Raw genomic sequence first — 21,474 nt, forward strand, 5'->3', positions numbered from 1 at the left:
TACAATGGTTTCAGAATTTCACAAGTCTAAATAGTTTTACCGTGACGTATGCGGCCAGTAATGTGATGACTCTGGCACGCATGCGTATTAGGGGCAAAATGAGAGCAACAGCTGATGAAACGTCACAGGAAGTGACATGGTTCGCTCTTTTGAAAAGTTAGGTCCCTTCACAGAACACCGGCTTTATTGTTTTATAACACACAAATGTTCTTTAGGATCATGTGACTGTATAGTTCTGATACAAAACATCTCTAGTATGGAAGCTTACAGTCTAAAAAAAAGAATCTGAGATCAAATTAAGTGAAGTTGTGAAAACAGTGTTTACAGAATGTTGGCTAGTTTGTGAAATGGCAAAAAGTGAGGAGGAAGTGACAAGAGACACGACATACAGACTTATCTATGCTGTATGTTATCACTACCCTGTGGATTTGTTTTTTATTGATTTTTTTTTTTTCTTTGTTTGTCCTGTTGGCTTTAGTGGTGACCGACTTATTTTAGCACAATCTGTAATAATTGGATATGAGGCATTCCTCTCATTACCTAAGTTGTGGCATTAGCAAAACCTGTTGTCTGGTGAAGTACATTTTAGGCATTACTTTTATTAAAGGGACAGTCTACACCAAAAATTTTTATTGTTTTAAAAGATAGATAATCCATTTATTACCCATTCCCCAGTTTGCATAACCAACACATTACTTTTTATTTATTATCTATTGACTTGCATTTTATCCAGTTAGTGCTGTGCTAGTTAAATAACTTCCCGAGCGTGAGCACTATATGATTAAGGAAAGTTTAATTTTGAATAGACTATCCCTTTTAAAAATTGTGAAGTACGGGGTTGACCAGTCCTGCCACAGTCACCATTTTGGCACAGAAAGGGTTAACCAGCTCTTTCCACTTTAACCTTTTATCAGAGCTACTCCAGGCAAGCCTGTAACTTAGTGCAGTGAGTGCAAGGGTTAACAAACACTCTCTAGTCCAGAGCTTTCCAAACTTTTCATGTTGGTGACACACTTTTTAGACCTACATAATTTTGCGACACAGTAATTCAGTTGTACTAGCAAACAGGAGGTTAAACTAACTTGTTATAAGAGATGCGGACACATACATAAATTATATAATAATGAAATGTATTTACAAGTAACAGTATGTATGTGCAAGAATTAAAAAAAGTTTAATAACACCAATAACTACTTACTATTTTGATGGTATGTATGAGTTTGATGGGATGAACACAGTTTCTGAATATTTGGTGGAATATTAGATAAAGACACTTGCATTTCATCATCAAGCATTTTAAAGCTTCCACTTCCTATCCATATATCAATAGCAGGAGCAGCAATGCAGCTAGCTGCTGACTGGTAGCTGCACATGCATGCCTTTTGTCATTGACTCACCCAGTATGTTCAGCTAGCTCCCAGTAGTGCATTACTGATTTCAACAAAGGATACCAAAGAGAATGAAGCAAAATTAATACCTGAATTAAATTGGAAAGTTGCTTTAAAATGATATATTTTATCTGAATCATACAAATATGAAAAATATTGGGGTTCATGTCCCTTTTAAAATGGAACACAACTTTAAATAAACCATCATCTTCAAATAAACTTAAACTGCCTTAAACTGTAAAATGTGGCATTCCCTGTTAGACACAAGATATGTTTCCTGTATAACTATTGCTATTGGCAGTGTGTATGAAAGTTAAGTATTATGCCGTCTAAGCAGCAGTTCTTGTGATTTATAGACAGCTTCTTACTTATGTCAGTTGTATGTGTTAAAGAAGAAGCAATGTCTCCTTCCACTCCAGTCAGTGCCAGATCAGGATAAATGCACCACATTATTCAAAGGGACAATTAAACCAATTTTCTTTCCTAAGATATGGTGAGTCCACAGAATCATCAATTACTAGTGGGAATATCACTCCTGGCCAGCAGAAGGAGGCAAAGAGTACCACAGCAAAGCTGCTATATATGTCACTTCCCTTACCCATAACCCCCTGTCATTCTCTTTGCCTGCGGTGCAAGGAGGAGGTGAAGTTTTGGTGTCTGATCTACAATCAAGATTTTTTTTTATTTTAAAGCAGAGTAGGTTTGCTCTGATCTTTCTAAAGGGTCTATCCTTAGCCCATGTCAGTCTCTTCAGTAGGGCAATGGTGGCTTTTAAGCAATTGGGAACTTGTGGGGTACAATCCTCACTGCATTTTCCCAAAACATTTTGCTGCCCTATTTAGAGTAAGTTTATTCCGTCTTTCTGTATTTCCACAGGTCAATGTGAGGGATGGCATCCTCTCAAACCAGGTGAGCTGTCCTGCTGCCGGACAGATAAATATTGAGGTAAGTGCCAGTTTTATTTTTCTATGTAGCAGGGAAAAATTTGGCACTTATTCAGCTGAAACTCTGCAGGGACGTTTTTAATTATTCCTGTCGGGGTGCAGGTTTTTATGGCAGTTTTTGCAGGCACTGTTAGTGAGGAGTTATTTATTTTATTGATGGCTCAGTGAGGATCCGTTTTTAGTAACAGATTATGTACTTTTTTGAGGAGTTTTATTGTTTGTTTTTAAGCCTGTTTTTCAAGAAAGTTGTTTTTAATTTTTTTTTTTAAATGTCTTTTTTGTCAGCTGTAGGACCGCCCCTTTTAGGGAGGTTCTGATTCTGTGATGTCAGAGTTTTTTTTTGTTTTTTTTTGGCGCTTTTTTTCATTTCCTGTAAGAGTGGGGTGCCCATATTTCAGATGACGCTGCTGTTTAGAAGGCTTCTTGCTGTTTTTGCTTCTCTGGAAATCCGGATTGTAAATGGGATCGTTTTTTTCCTCAGTTTGCTGTGGGTTGCAGGACAGGTAGGGCACCTCGGTAATTCTGCTGAGGTGTAGAGTGTTGTCTGGGGTATGTTTTCTTGATTTGGTAAATTTAAAGTGAGTAAGAACTTTTTTTTGGTTCTGTATTATATCCTTTGTTAAAAGATTTTTTTTTAAAAAAAGTAATTTTTTTTTATTTTTTTTTACATTTGCTTCTTTTTGTATTATGGATCAGGAGGCTGTGTGGGATGTTACCTGTAGCTTATGTTTTGATGCCCAGGTGGAACCCCCAGTACAGTTTTGTTCTTCATGTATTGAAAGAACTTTAGCTTATAGAAATAGACTTTTTGACCCTGAGCCATCATTAGCTAAGGCGGATGCTGTTCAGGAGCCTCCAGTTTCAGATGTGCCGCAGCTTTCTCCTCAAGCGTCTCAATCCTATTCATCTGCACATGCAGTGCCCTGCATTTCCTCTCATGCTCCGTCTGGAGTTATTTTGTAAGATATTGCTGCCCAGGTATCTTCTTCGGTATCTGAGGCGCTGTCTGCTTTTTCCCATGTTACAGGGAAAACGCAAAAGGACATGTAAAGAAACAGTAAGTAAGGTTTCTGATCCTGAAGTGGCTAATCAAAGTATTTCCTCTCAGAAGTCTGAGGATGAAGATTCTTCGGGTGCATCTGAGGGTGAAATTTCAGATTCAGGCAGTATAATTCCTTCTACTGATGCTGAAGTTGTGTGGAAGGGTTGCTCAACTAAGAATTGGTTTAAACATTAATTTTTTCTGTACCTCTGATTTCGCAAATGCTATTAAATGTACAAATTGGTTTGAACTTTATGTCTCCAAGGATGTTGCTGTTAAGGCACTTTCACCGCTTTCTACTTTTATGTTCCAAGCCTATATGGCATCACAGGCAGTGACCTGTAGTTCCTCTCAATCTCCTGGAGGAGTGTATTTGCTTGCAGAAGTTGCAAGCTCAGGTATCTTCTGCGGTATCTGTGGCTTGGTCTGTTTTCCTTTACTTCAGGGAAAAAGAGGACATTTTAAGTCTCAGATAAGAGGGTTTCTGCTCCACATGCTGCTACGCAGGTTTGTCTTCTTCCAAGTTAGTGAGGAGGATTCGCCGGTAGTTTCTGAGGCTGAAATTTCAGATCTGGACAGTATAATTCCTTCATCTGTTACTGAAGTGGTATCCTTCAGTTGTTTGCTTCAAAGCCTCTTATATTGTCGGGAGGTCTTGGCTGACTGGATGACACCGATACCTATCGTCTTTCCTTCAGAGTTTTGTGAACTTTATCAGTTCTATATTTTTCTTTCCTCTCTAGAAGGGTTCTAGACGTGCTATGAGATGTTCACAGGATTGTTATAGAGAATCTGGGGATATTTCTCCCTGTCTCACTTCCTTTTTAGGATTTCCTGTCGCTATCTCTCTTGAAATGCATGGTGTCTTTAGTAGAAGGGAACTTTCTACTTTTAATCAGAGAGCTTAGATCTCTGCGGAGATAATCTAGTTTTCTTTCTGACATAGGTAAGAAGCTGGAGGTTAAAATGTCTTGTCTTATTAGAGTTGATGTACTAGTGCTAGGCATTGTGGCTGAAATCTATGGTCAGCTGAGAAGCCTACCTGTGGTTTAGTGGTGCAGCCTAGGCTTTATAGTTCTGCAGTTGCAGATTAAATTATTTTTGTTATCTCCAAATACACGCTTCTAGTGTCTCCTTTTAAGGATGAGACTTTGTTTGGGTCATGCCTTTTCGAGTCCAATCTAAGTTTTCCTCCCAGGGGCAGATTTCTATTTCTAGAGTATCTGCAATCCAAGTAGGATGAGAGGCATTCCTTGAACTGGATTCAGGGTCTTCATCTCTGGGAGTGACAGTTCCAGTCCCAGTTTGGGAACGGGATATAGGTATTTACCTCATATATTTCAGATTCTGTCCTTTCTCCTTTGGTTCTAGTGGGCCTGTTCATAACGAACTTCTCTAGTTTTCTTAGTTTGCGCCATCCCAGTCAGACCTTTAGGTCTTGGGATATTGCAAGTGTGTTTTTCTGGACAATATATAGTTCAGGTATCATCCTGACTTCGAGCTAACTCTCTTTTAAGAGATCTTGCCCAATCTTCTTTTCCAGGGAAGGGAAATTAATCTGGAGAAAAGTTCCCTTGTTCTATCCACAAGGGTAATTTATTTGGGACTACCGCCACAATATCCTGAATGCACCCAATTTCGTTTGATCTCGGAAGTTATGCAGGGTCAGGTCTGGTCAGTACCTGGATGGGAGACCGCGAGGGAACACCAGGAGCGGTATGCTTGGACCTTATTTGATTCTTGATCTAGGAGATGTCTTAGTTTCAGAGGTTAAAAAATCAAGGATTTATTCCTTTTCCCCACAGTAAGCTCTAGTGGCCGGTGGATAGCTTAGCCATCTTGCAACCAGGAGGGTGGGTGTTTGGATTTAGCTGCAGTTGATATTTCTTCACTTTTTTGTGACCCCGTGTATAGAGGAAATTGATCTGATGGTATTACGTGGACATCATTCCTTTTGCTATTTTCCATGACATGGAGAACTTTTGGATCTGTCTTTAAAGGATAGATTTAGATCAGATGACTTGAGACTTTCTTCCGTAGTATTTTTTCAGGAGTATATATCTCCGGCGCGTGCTTCTGGAGATATTCCTGGGTGATGTGACCACAGATGCCAACTTGTTGGGCTGGTAAGCTGTCTGGCTCTTGTTTAAGGATTATGGACTCGGAAGTGTCTGCTCTCATCTTTAAACATCTTGGAGTTGAGAGCAATTCACAATGCTCTGATGACTTGACCTCAGTCGTCCCTAGCTTGGTTCCAGTCGGACAATATCACCTCAAGGATTTATATCAACCATTAGGGAGGTGACTTGGATTGTTCAGTGGGAGGAAGCTCACATTTGCTGTCGGTTATCCACTTTCCAGGGGTGGACAATTGGGAGTCGGACTTCTAAACAGACTGATAATTCATCCTGGGGAGTGAGCATTTCCATCCAGAAGTGTTCTCTAGGTAGAAACCTCACATGGGGTGTTTCAGGAGTTGGTTTCTGTGGGCGTTTCAACAAAACGCCTAGTTTTGAAGGTACGGTTTATGGTTATGTGACCGGCAGACCATCCTGATAGATGTTCTGACGTTTTTTTCTTGGTTTTCAGTCTTGCATACCTTTTTCCTCTGTTTGTTCTCTTTCCACGAATCATTACTCGTATTTTCAGGTGAGAGCAGATGTGATTTTATTAGCCCCTGCGTGGCTTTGCAGGATCTGGTATGCAGACCTAGTGGAAATGTTGTCTCTCCACCTTGGAGACTACCTCTGAGAAAGGACTTCTGATTCTTGGTCTTTTCCTTCATCTAAATCTCTGAAGCTGACTGCTTGAAGATTGGACGCTTAGTTTTGTCTAAGCGTTTTTTTTCTGAATTTTTTATCCTTTCTCCAAGGTGGTCTGAAGAAGGGTTAGTTTTCTGAATTGTCTTTTTTGCTACATAAGCATCTGGTGGACGTGCCAGATGTGCAATCTTTTTGTCAGACACTGGTCTACATCAGGCCTGTGTTTAAGTCGGTTGCTCCCCCTTAGGGCTTTACCCTTGTTCTTAAAGTTTTGCAGTAGGCTCTGTTTGAGCCTTTACTTTCCATAGATATTAAGTTGTTATCTTGGAAGGTTTTGTTTCTCATTGCTATCTTTTCTGCTTGGAGAGTCTCAGAGCTCTCAGTTTTGCAGTGTTATTCGCCTTATCTTATCTTTCATGCAGTTAAGGCGGTTATTCGTACTAGTTAGGTTTTCTTCCTAAGTGGTTTCGGATAGATATATTAATCAGAAAATTGTTGTTCCTTCTCTGTGTCCATATCTTTCTTCTCATAAGGAACATTTGTTGCACAACTTTGATGTTGTGCATGCTTTTATTTTCTATCTACAGGCAACTGAGGATTGTCGCCAGTTTGCTGTTTGTTTCTATGGTAAACATAAAGGTCAGAAAGCTTCAGCTACTTCTCTTTCTCTTTGGTTGAGTAGTATAATGCGTTTGGTTTATGAGACTGCTGGACAGCAGCCTCCTGAGAGAATATAAGCTCATTTTACTAGGGCTGTCCCTTCTTCTTGGGCTTTCAAGAAGTAAGTTTCTGTAGAACAGATTTGCAAGGCTGCAACTTGGTCCTCTCTGCATACTTTTTCCAAATTTTATATTTGTCTCTTAGCTGAGGCTTCTTTTGTGAGAAAGGTTCTTCATGCAGTGGTGCCTTCTGTTTAGGTTACCTGTCTTGTCCCTCCCTAATCATCTGTGTCCTGTAGCTTGGGTATTGGTTCCCACTAGTAATTGATGACTCTGGACTCACCATATCTTAGGAAAGAAAACATAATTTATGCTTACCTGATAAATTTCTTTCCGGATACGGTGAGTCCACGGCCCACCCTTTATTTTAAGACAGGTTTTTTTTTATTTTTTTATTTTTAAATGCTTTATTCACAACAAAAAGAAGATTTACATTATTTGGAGACGCAGCTCCATCAAATTTTACATAAGAATCAAAACTGTATTTAGAAATTAAAAAAAAAAAATGGGACTGGAGGTTATGGGTAAGGGAAGTGACATACATAGCAGCTTTGCTGTGGTGCTCTTTGCCTCCTCCTGCTGGCCAGGAGTAATATTCCCACTAGTAATTGATGATTTTGTGGACATATCCGGAAATACATTTATCAGGTAAGCATAAATTATGTTTTTCTTATGTTCTGTTCTGTGGCTGCCCATATTTCACTCTCCCCAAGGGGTGCAAGCAAACAAATCTCCCCAAAACTCCAAACGCCAGAAGAGCAATTGAATGAATACTTTCCCTAGATTACAAAGAATGTGTGATAGGAAGAACATTGAAGGGCGACAATTACTTAATAATGTCTATGTGATTATCCAATAATACCATACCAATAGATTTAAACATTGTGTACTGTTCTCTAAAGTCATGGATAACCATAAGACAAAGGAATGGAAATGGAAAGATTGTTGAGAAGCTTTCTTAGAATTATAAATTCAATTTCAAGCCTTTTTAGGAATCAGTGCTCCCACATAATTATTGAAATAAATAGAGTAAAAATGCCACTCACAATCTTAGACCTGCTGCGTTTAACCTGCCGCTGACACACTAATGTTTCACGGTACACAAATTGTAAAGCACTGCTCTAGTCTGTACTAAATCTCAGAAAAATGTCCAATCTCGCCTTTAATGCTACCCTAACTAAACTATCTCTGCTGCCACCACCTTTAGATTATTATATGGGAAATCCTAAGGAAAAACCCAGACTAGCATCTCAAAACTCCCAAAACACAATTTAGCAAAAATCATTCTAAAAAAGCACAGTACTACTGTTATTATCAGTCTCCTCAGTTACATGGTTAAAATATTAGACAAAGGCAAAAACTTAATAAAGGAACATTTATTATGAACAAAAGGGAGTCACAGTGCAATAGTGAATGCTGATCCAGACAGCCTCCCATGTAGAGTGACATTTTTTCCTGAGGTTAGTTTTCTGACCAGGCCCCTTCCAGAGTCGGCAAGGAAGGTAGCTTACCCCTCTTTTACGGCAGGCCATAAAAAGGCGCTACAGCCCTGGCTGAGGTTATTGAATAATTTTATCATTTTTAGTTCAGTATATCCAATGCATATACCCATACAAGTAATTCATTTGTAACATCATTAGGATTATTTTGATACCAAACATAACATGTCTGTAATATTTTGACACCCAATAACACAAATGTGATTAAAGTAGGGATGCACCAAAGTTTCGGTCGCAAAAAGTTTCAGACGAAAATGGCATTTTTTACTATTTCGGTTTTCGGGTTTTTTTTGCCTGTTGTTATTTTCGGTAAAATTATTGTGTAGCGTATTATGATGCTAGCCTAGAGCTGCTGTTTAAGTTTATTACTTGACTTACTGTTCTGCATATAATGAGTTTTCTAGGACTATACTTTATTTGGATAATTGGTAAAAAAAACAAAAAACTGTTAAATATGATTGTTACATAGAACTAAATGAAGAATAATACAGTATATTGATATTTATAATTGTTTTAAGTAGGGATGCACCAAAATTTTGGTCGCAGAAACATTTTGGCCAAAAATGGCATTATTTTTTGCCTGTTTTTTTTTTTTTTTTTTTTTTCTTGTTAAAATTATTGTGTAGCATATTATTGTTTTAAGATATGTTTGTCCAATTTTAGTGTGTTACTTTCAATAAAAGTGTGGGCTTTTTTTATTGGCTCTAATTATGCAAAAAAAAAAAATTATTTGAAAATAATTTGAAAAAATACATTTTTGGTATCAGTTTCGGTTTTCGGCCAAGTGCATCCCAGATTTTCGGTTTCGGTCCAGAATTTCCATTTCGGTGCATCACTGGATTAAAGCATGTCTTAAGATATATCAGAGTCACCTCTTATCAATCTCAGGTTGGTGTCTTCCTAGGAACACTGTTTTCTGTCACTTATGTTGACATCTCTGCCTCATAAAAATGTATTTCCTGAGAAGAGCAGATTGCACCTTGTATTGGTTTCCTTAGATGGATATAATAAAAACCATCACAGATCACCCACTCTACAACAATAGCACCTCTGTCGTGACACTCACAAGGGAAACAAAGGGTTAAAGGGACAGTCAAGTCCAAAAAAAAACCTTTCATGATTGAAATAGATCATGTAATTTTAAACAACTTTCCAATTTACTTTTAGCACCAATTTTGCTTTGTTCTCTTGGTATTCTTAATTGAAAGCTAAACCTAGCAGGTTCATATGCGAATTTATTAGTCCTTGAAGGCCGCCTCTGCATTTTACAGTTTTTCACCACTAGAGGGTGTTAGTTCATGTGTTCCATATAGATAACATTGAGCTCATGCACATGAATTTACCAAGGAGTGAGCACTGATTGGATAAAATGCAAGTCTGTCATAACAACTGAAATAAGGGGGCAGTCTGCAGAGGCTTGGATACAAGGTAATCACACAGGTAAAACGTGTATTATAACTGTGTTGGTTATGCAAAACTGGGGAATGGGTAATTAAGGGATTATCTAACTTTTAAAACAACAAAAATTCTGGTGTTGACTGTCGCTTTAACTACTCTCTAACCCACTATCCCCTAGATATCAAAATGTACACTTAATTAATTCCTGAATCACCATTACTATATCCAGTAGCACAACTAGTATACAACACAGGATTAACTAAAATTAATCTATTTACTACACACAGGGCTTAATGCCAGCCCCTGCCTCCAATTTGCCACACACAGAACTACTTGTCAAGTGTGAAGAGTGCATACATGAAGGGGTTAACGGCACAGGGCCTCCAGCTACCCTATCCTATTGTCTTTAGGGGCTACGAGCAACCCACATTAATTAAAATAAATGTTAATTTTCTATTGTTCTTTCTAAGTATTGTAGAGAGACATAGATAAGAAATGGAAGCATTTGAGGGATAAGATACCGAGATCCTATCCGTCAGCAAATCCTACTATTTATTTTTCAAAAAGTAGCATAAATAAGCAATTTCTCATACATTTTATATGCTGCAGCTGGTATAACAAGTCATGGGGGACATTCAGGGAAAAACAATTTTACAGTGAACTGTCCCTTTAAGAAGGAATGCACTACTCAGAGATAGCTACACACATCAGGTAAGCCAATGATAAACAATCTGGTTGTGTAACCTTCCTAAGCTTAATAAATAGGATAAATGCTTATATATAACTGAACAACTTTTGACATTAGGTAAAGACTAATATAAGCTACTCATATGATAGTTTTAAACACAACGGCCTGCTGAGCCTGCGGCTTGAGTCTGTGCAGGGCTGGCTCTTTAATTGGACCAGGTGGGAACATGCGTCCCAGGCGGCATTTGACAGGGATGGTACATATGAAAAGCTAATAGTGTTTTTTTAAGAGAAAGTACTCTCATGTGGGTTGATCAGCAGAGAATGTGATCTAATGTGAAATTAAAATCCACTTAAATGTGATCCTTGAGACTGCTGATTGTGGTTGGGTTTAGACTGCAGTCAACGTAGAGTTGTCATTTTATTCTTGGAACAGGCAGCACAGTGACATGAGCCAGCCCTGGACCAATGCATACAAAGGGTTAACTAAATTCACTTTCTATTCTTCTCTATACTTACTCAAACTCAAGCAAATTTCCTTCTAAGAGTATCCACATTTTTTAACTGCTGCCACAACTAGTACAATTTAATGTGTAGTTCTCAGTTAAAATCCAGCTTTGTAAAAATCTATTTAAAACATAATACTGCTATACTTCTGCTATTAGCAATTAGAACTATCTCATTGGTAACATAGTTCAAATATTAGACAAAGGCAAATCATTGGGTATTTCTTATCTAAAAGGAATAGTTACAGTGCATTGAAATAAAAACATCTATTAACACACTAGCAGAATAAAACATAAAATAATAATAAAATAACAGTGGTTTTACTCAAACCAGTAATAGAAAAACATCTTTTTATTAAAATATGTAAGAGTAAGTCAAGACCAGAGACAATTTTGTGTTCAGCAGAAAAAAAATCTCCAAAGTCTGCCATATGTATAAAAAATAACAATTTTATTAGAGCAAGTAGCTCAGGGTAAAAAAAAATACAGCTCAAAGAATGAAGATCTGATGCGTTTCTGCGTTACATTGCCGTAATAATAGATCCTTAGACCAGTGATTTTTAACCTTTTTTTTGCCGTGGCACACTTTTTTACATTAAAAAATCCTGTGGCACACCACCATCCCAAAATTTTTAAAAAAATCACACATTGTAGCCTAATACAGCATATATATATATATATATATACACATACACACAAACACACACATACTGTATGTATTGTGCTGTTATGCCATGCCTCCTACAAACTACCCCTGCACTGGGAGTAAAAAACAAGCAAAGTTTAAAAAATATGTTACACTGTTGTCAGTCTGCCGTGGCACACCTGAGGATCTCTCACGGCACACTAGTGTGCCACGGCACACTGGTTGAAAAACACTGCCTTAGACAACATGTGTTTGATACAACTTATAAAAGGCCCACAAGGAGCTAACTGGCTGCATAATTAACAGCAAATTAATCATTACCCAAAAGGAACATGTCAGTACTGTTCAATATAATGTAACCTATATACAACTTAAAGGGATACTAAACGCAAATTGTTTCTTTCATGATTCAGATAGAGCATGCAATTTTAATCAACTTTCTAATTTACACCTATTAACAATTTTTATTCATTCTCTTGCTGTCTGTGTTTGAAAAAGCTGGAATGTACATTTAGGAGCCAGCCCATTTTTGATTCAGCAAATGGGTAGTGCGTGCCGAATGGTAGCTACATTTAGATACCAATCAGTAAGGGCTACCCAGGTGCTGAACCAAAAATGGTCTGGCTCTTAAGCTTACATTCCTTCTTTTTCAAATAAAGATAGCAAGAGAACAAGCAAAATTGATAAAAGGAGTAAATAAGAAAGCTGCTAAAAAATTGCATGCTCTATCTAAATCATGAAAGAAAAAAATGTGGATTTAGTATCTCTTTAACAAGGTCCAAAGGTAGGGAAAAATTAAAAGGTCATGAAACCTTAATTTTTTCTTCCTTGATTCAAAGCATATACTTTTCATTTTAACTTTCATTACCAAATGTGGTATCCTTTTTTGAAGAAGCAACCTTGTACTACTTGGAGCTAGCTGATCACATTGGGTGAGCCAATAACAAGAGGCATATATGTGCAGTTCTCAGTCAGCAGCTAACTCCCAGTATTGCATTGCTGCTCCTGAGCTGACCTAGGAAGGATACCAAGAAAATAAAGCAAAATAGAATTAAACAGGAAAGTTGTTTAACATTGGATGCTTTATCTGAATCATGAAAGTTTAACTTTGACATTAATGGCCCTCTTAATTAGTAATGTGCTTTTTTTAAATAAAACTTTACATGTAGTTTGTACTATCCATTTTTTCCCTGAAAGTAAATGGTATTTAGCCACTCACCAATAACTTTCACCCAGTTGATGGTCAGTAGAAAGTATAAGGAAATGATTAAAACTTGCTGCCATGGAGAGAAACTACACAAAATCTTTGTTGTGTTTTTTTGAGCATTATATTGTAATGTACATACAGAACACTGCTTAGCTAGATAAACAGTTCTCAAGCTAATATTTTACTTTCTAGATTCTTAGAGGAACTTCGCAATACTGGGGAGACTTTGAGATAATCTCTTCAGAGCGAAGAGCTTTTGATCATCAAGCTCTAAGGGCACAATGTGCTAAGCAATCTATGCTGTCTTTGGGCCCTTGTGAGGCATCCTCGCACCTGACTCTCCCTCTGAGTTGGCAGAGATAAATCATTTTGAAGACATTTTTGTGGGGTGATTGACAGGCCCTTCTCTTTTGAGAGAGGAGTCAGCATTACACACTCATGTCAGTGTGTTATAATCCACTATATCCGCCACCCATTCAATGCAAAGCTGTGCTGACAGATTCTCAAATCGGGAACCTTTTCTGTACCGTGCTGTTATCCTGTGGTAAAACAACAGAACATATTTTATATTTTTAATGATTGAAATTGCAGTTGCCCATTAAAGAATAAAGTAAAACCAATAATCATGACGTTGTACTTTTGAAAAATGTTTGCTTTGGACAATTGGTAGTAAGATTTACCAGGTAGGGTTTGAATATGCAAACCAGCAATGTGTGGGTAACAGTGCCTAACTAATTCTAAATTTACAGAACAAATATACCAATAGCTGCCCTATGTAACAGACCATCTAGGTAACCAACACCTTTCAGCCTGTTTCTTAAAGGGACACTCAAGTCAAAATTAAACTTTTATGATTCAGATAGAGCATGCAGTTTTAAGACACTTTCCAATTTTCTTCCATTATCAAATTTTGTACAGTCTTTTTATATACTTTCTGGGGAACAAGCTCCTACTGAGCATGAGCACAAGCTCACAGGGTAAACTTGTACTAGTCTGTAATTGGCTGACACATGATAAAGGGGGCTGGAAAATGGGAGAAAAATAAATTTTCCAGAAAAAAATCTGTTTATTTGACATTTAGAGTAGGTGTTATTGCATTGTCTTTTTATTATGCACTTGGTAACTATGCAGTTCTACTGCATTTAGTGTTTTTTAATTTATCTTGTGGAGGGGAGAATACAGTATATACAAGCTGCAACTTACCGTAATTAGTTAATTGCTTTTCAGACTCAGCTGCCTGACATTAGTAATGAAGCATGTCTTGTTATAATTGTAAATTCTACTCTTTGTATTGCTAACAGCCCAAGTGGCAAATGACTTTTGACTCATCCTAATGTACTTGGCATCTATCAAGCATATTTTTTTAATGATTGTTCCTTTTCTATCTCCCCTAATTTTATATTTTAATACTTTTATTTCCAAATGTTTCAAATCCACATGGTTTGTATGTTCGATAATCCTGTGTAAAGGGACATAGAAGTTAAAATTAAACCTTTATGATTCGGACAGAGCAAGCAGTTTTAAGAGACTTTTTTTTCTGTTTCTTTTACCAAACATACTTTATTTTGTTATCCTTTGTTGAAAGACACTCCTAGATAGTTTCAGGAGCAGCAGTGCACACCTGGGAGCTAGCTGATGATTGGTTGCTACACATATTTGGGCCTCAGGAGGTAGAGGGGGACTGTCATTTTTGTTTTGTAGTTTTGCAGGTGGGGCTGTGACTGAAGGGGTGGGGTCATGTGTGGATAGTGGGCGTTTTTTGTGTGTCTGGGTGGACCATGGGCATGTAGTGCCATATATGGGTGGGGCTAAGAGGAATTCTGCAAATAGGGGCATACAGCTGTCTCAGAATGAAAGTGGGACAGAGCTGAAATAGAAAAAGTTAGGAGGTCTATATGACTCTTGTCATTGTCTTACCAAATGTTTTCAGCTAGCTCCCAGTAGTGCATAGCTGCTTTGAAGTTAACTATCCTCTATTTGTAAACCCTGTTTTACTATTGCTTGCTTATAATACATTGTTACTTTTGCTGCTCTAGAGATGACAATGGGCTCGATTTATCAAGCCCTTCTCCCTTGGACTGCAGGTTCTCACAAGAGATTTATCAAGCAGCGGTCATGAGACCTCTGCTTCTCTACCCTCTTCTTCACCTCTAGGTGCAGGCGCGTGATTGGCTGTGCACAGGCATTGGGTTGGGTTGCATGCGAGGGCAAAATTGTGCTTGTGTGCAATGTTAAATTTGGGCAGAGGAAAGCTGGGATGGAGAGTGGCGAATATATATGCCCCGGTCTGTCCTTCATTGATAAATTAAGCTCAATGTGTTTAATAGTTTTGCGGGGGGGGGCGGGGGGTTAAAGGAGCACTGTACACTCGATTTTTCTTTGCATAAATGTATTGTAGATGATCCATTTATATAGCCCATCTTTGTAACAATGTATCGTTTTGCTTATTTTTAATAACATTGTGCTGATTTTCAGACTGTACACGCGTTTTTACAGATTCCTGCTTTCTCCTGTTTGTGTAATCTGTCTTTTCATATGCCGGAAAGGGGTTAGGGGGAGAATCTGCTCTCCTTGCTTTCCCAACCCCTTTCAGTGGGTGCCCCAGCCTAACCTCATCAACAGTGCTAAACAGGGAGCTTCTAAGTAAGTTTTTGAAAGGTTTCATACTGGATTTGTAGATCAGTATAAGTTGTAGAAGGAGACGCTCCACAAACTTCTTAAAAGATAAAAGCTACCTTTTATATTCAAAGAAGTTTGTTTCTATTTTCCTGGCCGTTTTTTAGAGCCGTTTATCCAATACTAATCTGTGAGTATTTTACACTTGTTTACAAGGTGTTTGGAAACACTACGCCAATGTGAAAAACCTTTCAACAGACAGAGGCACAGACATAGTCCTTTTGAAGAATCGTGGACAGAGTGGTATCCTTGTGAATCCCCCATGAACCAGGGCCTCCTTCTACAACCTATATCGATTTAACAGAGAGAGAGAAATTGGGTTCAGTATCCCTTTAAGTTACCAATGCGTTAAGATGAGTTGTACTACTAGATTCACTATATAATATATTGATTTCTCTTGAAATGATCTTGCACAACATTTAGAGTAGAAAATATGTCATATATTGGTTTCCAAGGCAATAGTTTTTTGCACTTCCTGCTTTCCCTAAAAGGGATTCTGTACTATAAAATTTGTTTACAAATAAATGTGTTCAAAATGACTTGTTATAGATATTTTTTCTCATTAAAACTATTATTAAATACATACTCATAACAATGCATTGAGCCTGCAAGTAAAGCAGGACCTGCTTATGTCTTCCCTTTACATAGTTTGTTCTAGAGACAAAATGTTTGTTACTCATATTTTCAGTATAGCTTGGAATCCAACAGGTAAGTGCAGCTGTTTCAAATTGCAAATAAAGGTAAAGGAGCTGGTTGCAAACAATTAAATACACTCCAGCAGATAAAATGGCCCATTGAGCACACATTAAAGGGAAGGACATTTTAGAGTACAATGTCCCTTTAACCACACAGGCACAGATTAGGACGTCTCCTGTGGCTTTGTATAGAGGCACATTTAGATGACCAATAGACTTCCAGCCATGCTGTGTTTTTACATTAAAAACAAAACAAAAAAGTGTAGATAATAGGGTTTTTTTTATCATCTTTTTGGAGCTGTACACTTGTGAGAGGGAAGTTACTTACATACTTGTGTCCTCAGAAACGGCACAAACATAGACACAGGCTGCTCACACAAAGTAGTTTCCCTTCCTGTCTTAATGACTAATCAAATGTTTAAGAGATTTGGTGATTTCTATATAATATTAGTTTTTTTTGTTACTTATTGTCTTCATATTGAACTTAAACCTTTAATGCATTTTTACTCTAATTTTAAATCTAAAAATTGGTATTATCATAATGGAATATTAACTGATATTTTTCCACATTCAATTTTTATTTATGAATTGGTAATAATATACTCGCCACAGAACGCTGCCAAGACCTCCCTAAGCAATTAGCTAGTCCAGAACCAAACAGCAAATTTAAGAAGCACATTTATTCTACATACATGGATTCAATTCCGTTTTGTTTTCATATGTAAAAATCAGTTTTTTTTTTGTTTTTTTTGTTTTTTTTGTTTTTTTTTTAAGTCAGGGAGCATTAATGGGACAGTCAATTCAAAAATTTTCATAGTTTTAAAAGCTAGATAATCCCTTTATTACCCATTCCCCAGTTTTACACAGAAAACATGGTTATATTAAAGGGACATTATACACTCGATTTTTCTTTGACCATACAGGTTTTTTTTTTTTTTTTTTTATAGTTTTGCTTATTTTTAGGGCTGCAACTAACTATTATTTTCATAATCGATTAATCGGCCGATTATTTTTTCGATTAATCGACTAATCGGATAAAAAATAAATTAATTAATTTTTTCCTTTATTTAAAATAAAATCCACATACTGAGTGTTATAAATATAATCTTCTGACTAAAACTTTACATTAAAACAACTGTTGGTCGAATTTTTTAAGCCGCAGAACAAATTTTTATAATTAAACAAAATAAAACCACAAACTGCTTGAAAAGAGGTAGACGGTCACTGTTTATAACATTCTTATAATCTTCTGACTAAAACTTTACATTAAAACAACTGTTGGTCGAATTTTTTAAGCCGCAGAACAAATTTTTATAATTAAACAAAACAAAACCACAAACTGCTTGAAAAGAGGTAGACGGTCACTGTTTATAACATTCTGTCAACATGCTCCTGGCTGAGGCTGGATCTTTTTTGCAGCTATTTTGCCTGTAGTAGAGAAGAGGCGCTCAGATGGTGTTGAGGTGCCTGAGATGCATAAATAGGGTTTTGCCAATATTACCAAGGTGTGCTATTTATCTTTGTTAGTTCTCCACAAATGCAAGGGACCTCTCAACAAAGTAAGCCTGGACTTCATTGTAACATAAAAATATCTTGAATATCTATATCCAGTGGTAAATAAACATCTATAAGGTTAGGGGGGAAATATCTAGTCCACTTTTAAAATAACAGGTATATACTTACAGAGGTTGAATTTGGTACATATTCTAATTAATTAAAAATAGGAAAAAAAGAGAAAAAAAAGGCAAAAGGGCTAAAGACTATATATCAGTAACAGGACACAGCCTTACACATTTATCTATACAGTACATATAATCAGCAATAGCAAGCGATCCGCTAAAAATTGTGCAAACAGGTAATAGTGACATCAATTCATATAACAAATTATATAAACAAATGCCATCAATCTAAGGCTAGGTGTAAATAACAAGCTTGGCACTATATCATGCAAAGCATAGTCCCAAATCACATGATTTACTATAAACAATACAAATTATGACTCCTATTTTATTTCTTGGTTGCACATAAGCCAGGAGTAGTTGTAAACTTATACAGTCCTGAAAAAGTGAAAACTAAAATGTCTGTAGACGTCCTTTAGGCTAAGGGCTTAACCTTAAAACACAATACCATGTGCAGGAGCTCATTGCAGTAAAGCAGCTGGTGGTGTGCACAGACCAACTAATTGCAAACCAACTAATCGATTATGAGATTCGTTGACAACTATTTTCATAATCTATTATTATCGATTATGCTGATTAGTTGTTGCAGCTCTACTTATTTTTAAATAACATTGCTCTGATTTTCCTCCTAACCAAGCCCCAAAGTTTTAGGAGAATACTGTTGTATACCTACTACAGCTTGCTCCTGTTTGTGTAAAGAGTCTTTTCATATGTAGAGAAAGGGGGAGTGTATGTTATTTCCCACTTAAAGTTGGTGTTCTAGCTACATTTTCAACAGAGCTAAACTGGGAGCTTCTAAGTAAGTTTTTTTAAACAGTTTTATTTTGGATTTTTAGATCAGTATCTGTGCATATTATTCTTTATAGTAGTGTCTATTACATGCAGTTAAATGAAAATTGGTGTATACTGTCCCTTTAATACACTTTTTACCTATGTGATTACCTTATATCTAAGCCTCTTTTGACAGCCCCCTGATCACATGACTTTTAATTTATCTATTGACTTGCAATTAGTGCAGTGTCTGCCACAAACCACGGGCGTGAGTACAATGTTATCTATATGGCTCACATGAACTAGCACTCCCCTGTTGTGAAAAGCAAATAAAAAAGCATGTGATAAGAGGCTGTCCTTAGTGGCTTAGAAACAGGCAGAAATATAGAGGTTTAAAGGTTTATAACGTATATTAATATAACTATGTTGGTTGTGCAAAGCTGGGGAATGGGTAGTAAAGTCATTATCTATATTTTTAAAGGCACACTCAGGTTAAATTAATTTTTCATGATTCAGATACAGCATGTAATTTTAAACAACTTTCCAATTTACTTCCATTAAAAAAAATGTGCACAGTCATTTATATTTACAATTTTTGAGTGACCAGATTCTACTGAGCATGTGCAAGAATTCACAGACTATACGTAAATGCATTTGTGATTGGCTGATTGCTATCACATGGTACAAGGGGAGTGGAAATATACATAACTTTGAAATTTGCTATAAAGAAATCTACTACTCATTTGAAGTTCAGAGTAAATGCTATTGCATTGACTTGTTATCTTGCATTTGTTGATTATGCAAATCTAATGTGTTGACTGGTCCTTTAAACATTTCTTTGTGTTGACTGTCCCTTTAAAGGGACAGTCAAGTATAAATTAAGCTTTCATTATTCAGATAGGACTTTTAATTTTAATTGACTTTCCAATTTACTTTTATCATCAAATTTGCTTTTTTCTCTTGGTATTCTTAGTTTAAACTAAACATAGGTAGGCTCATATGCTAATTCCTAAGCCTTTGAGGGCTGCCTCTTATCACAGGCTTTTTAAATCTCTTTTCAACACAAAGAGACAGAAAGTACACGTGGGCCATATAGATAACACTGTGTTCAGGCACAGGGGGTTATTTAAGATTTAGCACAAAACAATGCTAAATTTAAGACAATAGATAATAAACAGTCACAGTCATGTGATCAGGGGGCTGGAAGAAGGTTCCTAGATACAAGGTAATCACAGAGGTAAAAAGTATATTAATATAACTGTGTTGGTTATGCAAAACTGGGGAATGGGTAATAAAGGGATTATCTATCTTTTAAAACAATAACAATTCTATGGTTGACTGTCCCTTTAATTATAATCTGTCATCATAGACTGGGGAACCACAAAACACATTTAATAGCTTTTTTTGTTTTTGTTTTGTAATAAAAATACGCCCAGAAGAACATTTCATGTTTCACCACCAAGCACATTTTTATTTTCTATTAACTCAAATGAGCAACTTTGGTGCAAAAATATGATATGGAGCAAGAGGGGTTTGGATTATGACTGCACTTCTGACCTGTTGTTATTATCCTTAGACCACAGAAAGTGTTAAAATGTTCATTACATATTTATTTCCTTAAGAGTGTGGTGATTTATTAACAGTAAATGCTTCCAGGAGCCATAATGTGAGTCCTGTCACGTTATTCATAATTTATGCATACCATTCCTTAAGGGTCTATATTTTAGAGTTCTACAGTTGCACAGTGAATAGAAAGAGATGCAGAGACCCGTGAAGCTGAAATTATTTATTTCTTATTGCATTCATGACCTGGGTCTGAACTTTGGAATGGTTGCACTGCACGTTGATTGTGTATAACATTCCACAAGTTCTTCTTTGTTTGCCTATTTTTTTAAATCTATATTCAGAATAGCTTGATTCTAATTTGACTCTCTATATACTGATTACTGTACTTGTAAAACAATTCATAGGCAAAATTGAACCTGTGTTTTTTTTTTGTTTTGTTTGTTTTTGAAATCTCATGATCAAACAAAGCTACACTGTTTCAATAGAGTTAATGAGCTTAGTACACGTTAACCAAACATACAAAACATTAGTGCTATTTATATTGTATTGCTTTTTAAGTCATATTTATTTTTTACATGTAGAGCTATTAAATATATGTGGTGACCAAATATGCACAACTCTGTTATTCAGAACATTGTATTTAACTTTGTATTTAAGAGATTAATACTGGAATACTGTAGAATTTTTTTATTACTTAATGTGTTCCCTGTAACTTGTTATGCTGTAGTATTAAAAGTATCTGAAAGTGTTCCTTTATGTTTATTCTTGCAATCGTAATTGCTGTTTTCCCCTTTTTAAACACAAGCCATCATAAAAATTGCAGTACCTTAGCACAGACCTTTACATTTAATAATCTGCAGCTGGTATAACAAAGTATTGGGAAAATTTATAGGACAATGTCCCTGTAATTTATCCTCAGGATAGTCCTATGTGTTTCCAGAGATTGCCCATTGAAACCACCACCTATTAATGAAAATTGTAGTGCCTAAATATTGGATTTTGTGTATAGACATGGATACAATAAATAGGTCTACTATTCCTGTAGCAGTTTAAAATAAAAAAAAACCTAAAGGAGTGATCTCCCATGCAATTAATACTCTGCAGTGTAACAAGTCATTGGAAACACTTTAACCCCTTAATGACCGGACCATTTTTCAATTTTCTTACCCTTAAAGGGACAGTTTACTCAAAAATTTTCTCCCCTTTAATTTGTTCCCAATGATCCACTTTACCTGCTGGAGTGTATTAAATTGTTTACAAGTAGCTCCTTTACCCTTATATTGGCATTT

General features: G+C 36.5%; 1 protein-coding gene and 1 pseudogene across 1 annotated transcript in view; both read left to right on the plus strand.

Moving 5' to 3' along the window:
* The window catches only part of WWC2 (WW and C2 domain containing 2), a 538,330-nt gene that overhangs the window by 49,859 nt on the left and 466,997 nt on the right, over positions 1-21,474 (plus strand).
* On the plus strand, positions 4,979-5,097 carry LOC128651138 (uncharacterized; annotated as a pseudogene).

This window comes from Bombina bombina, chromosome 2 (genome assembly GCF_027579735.1).
Source record: "Bombina bombina isolate aBomBom1 chromosome 2, aBomBom1.pri, whole genome shotgun sequence".
Taxonomy (NCBI): Eukaryota; Metazoa; Chordata; class Amphibia; order Anura; family Bombinatoridae; genus Bombina; species Bombina bombina.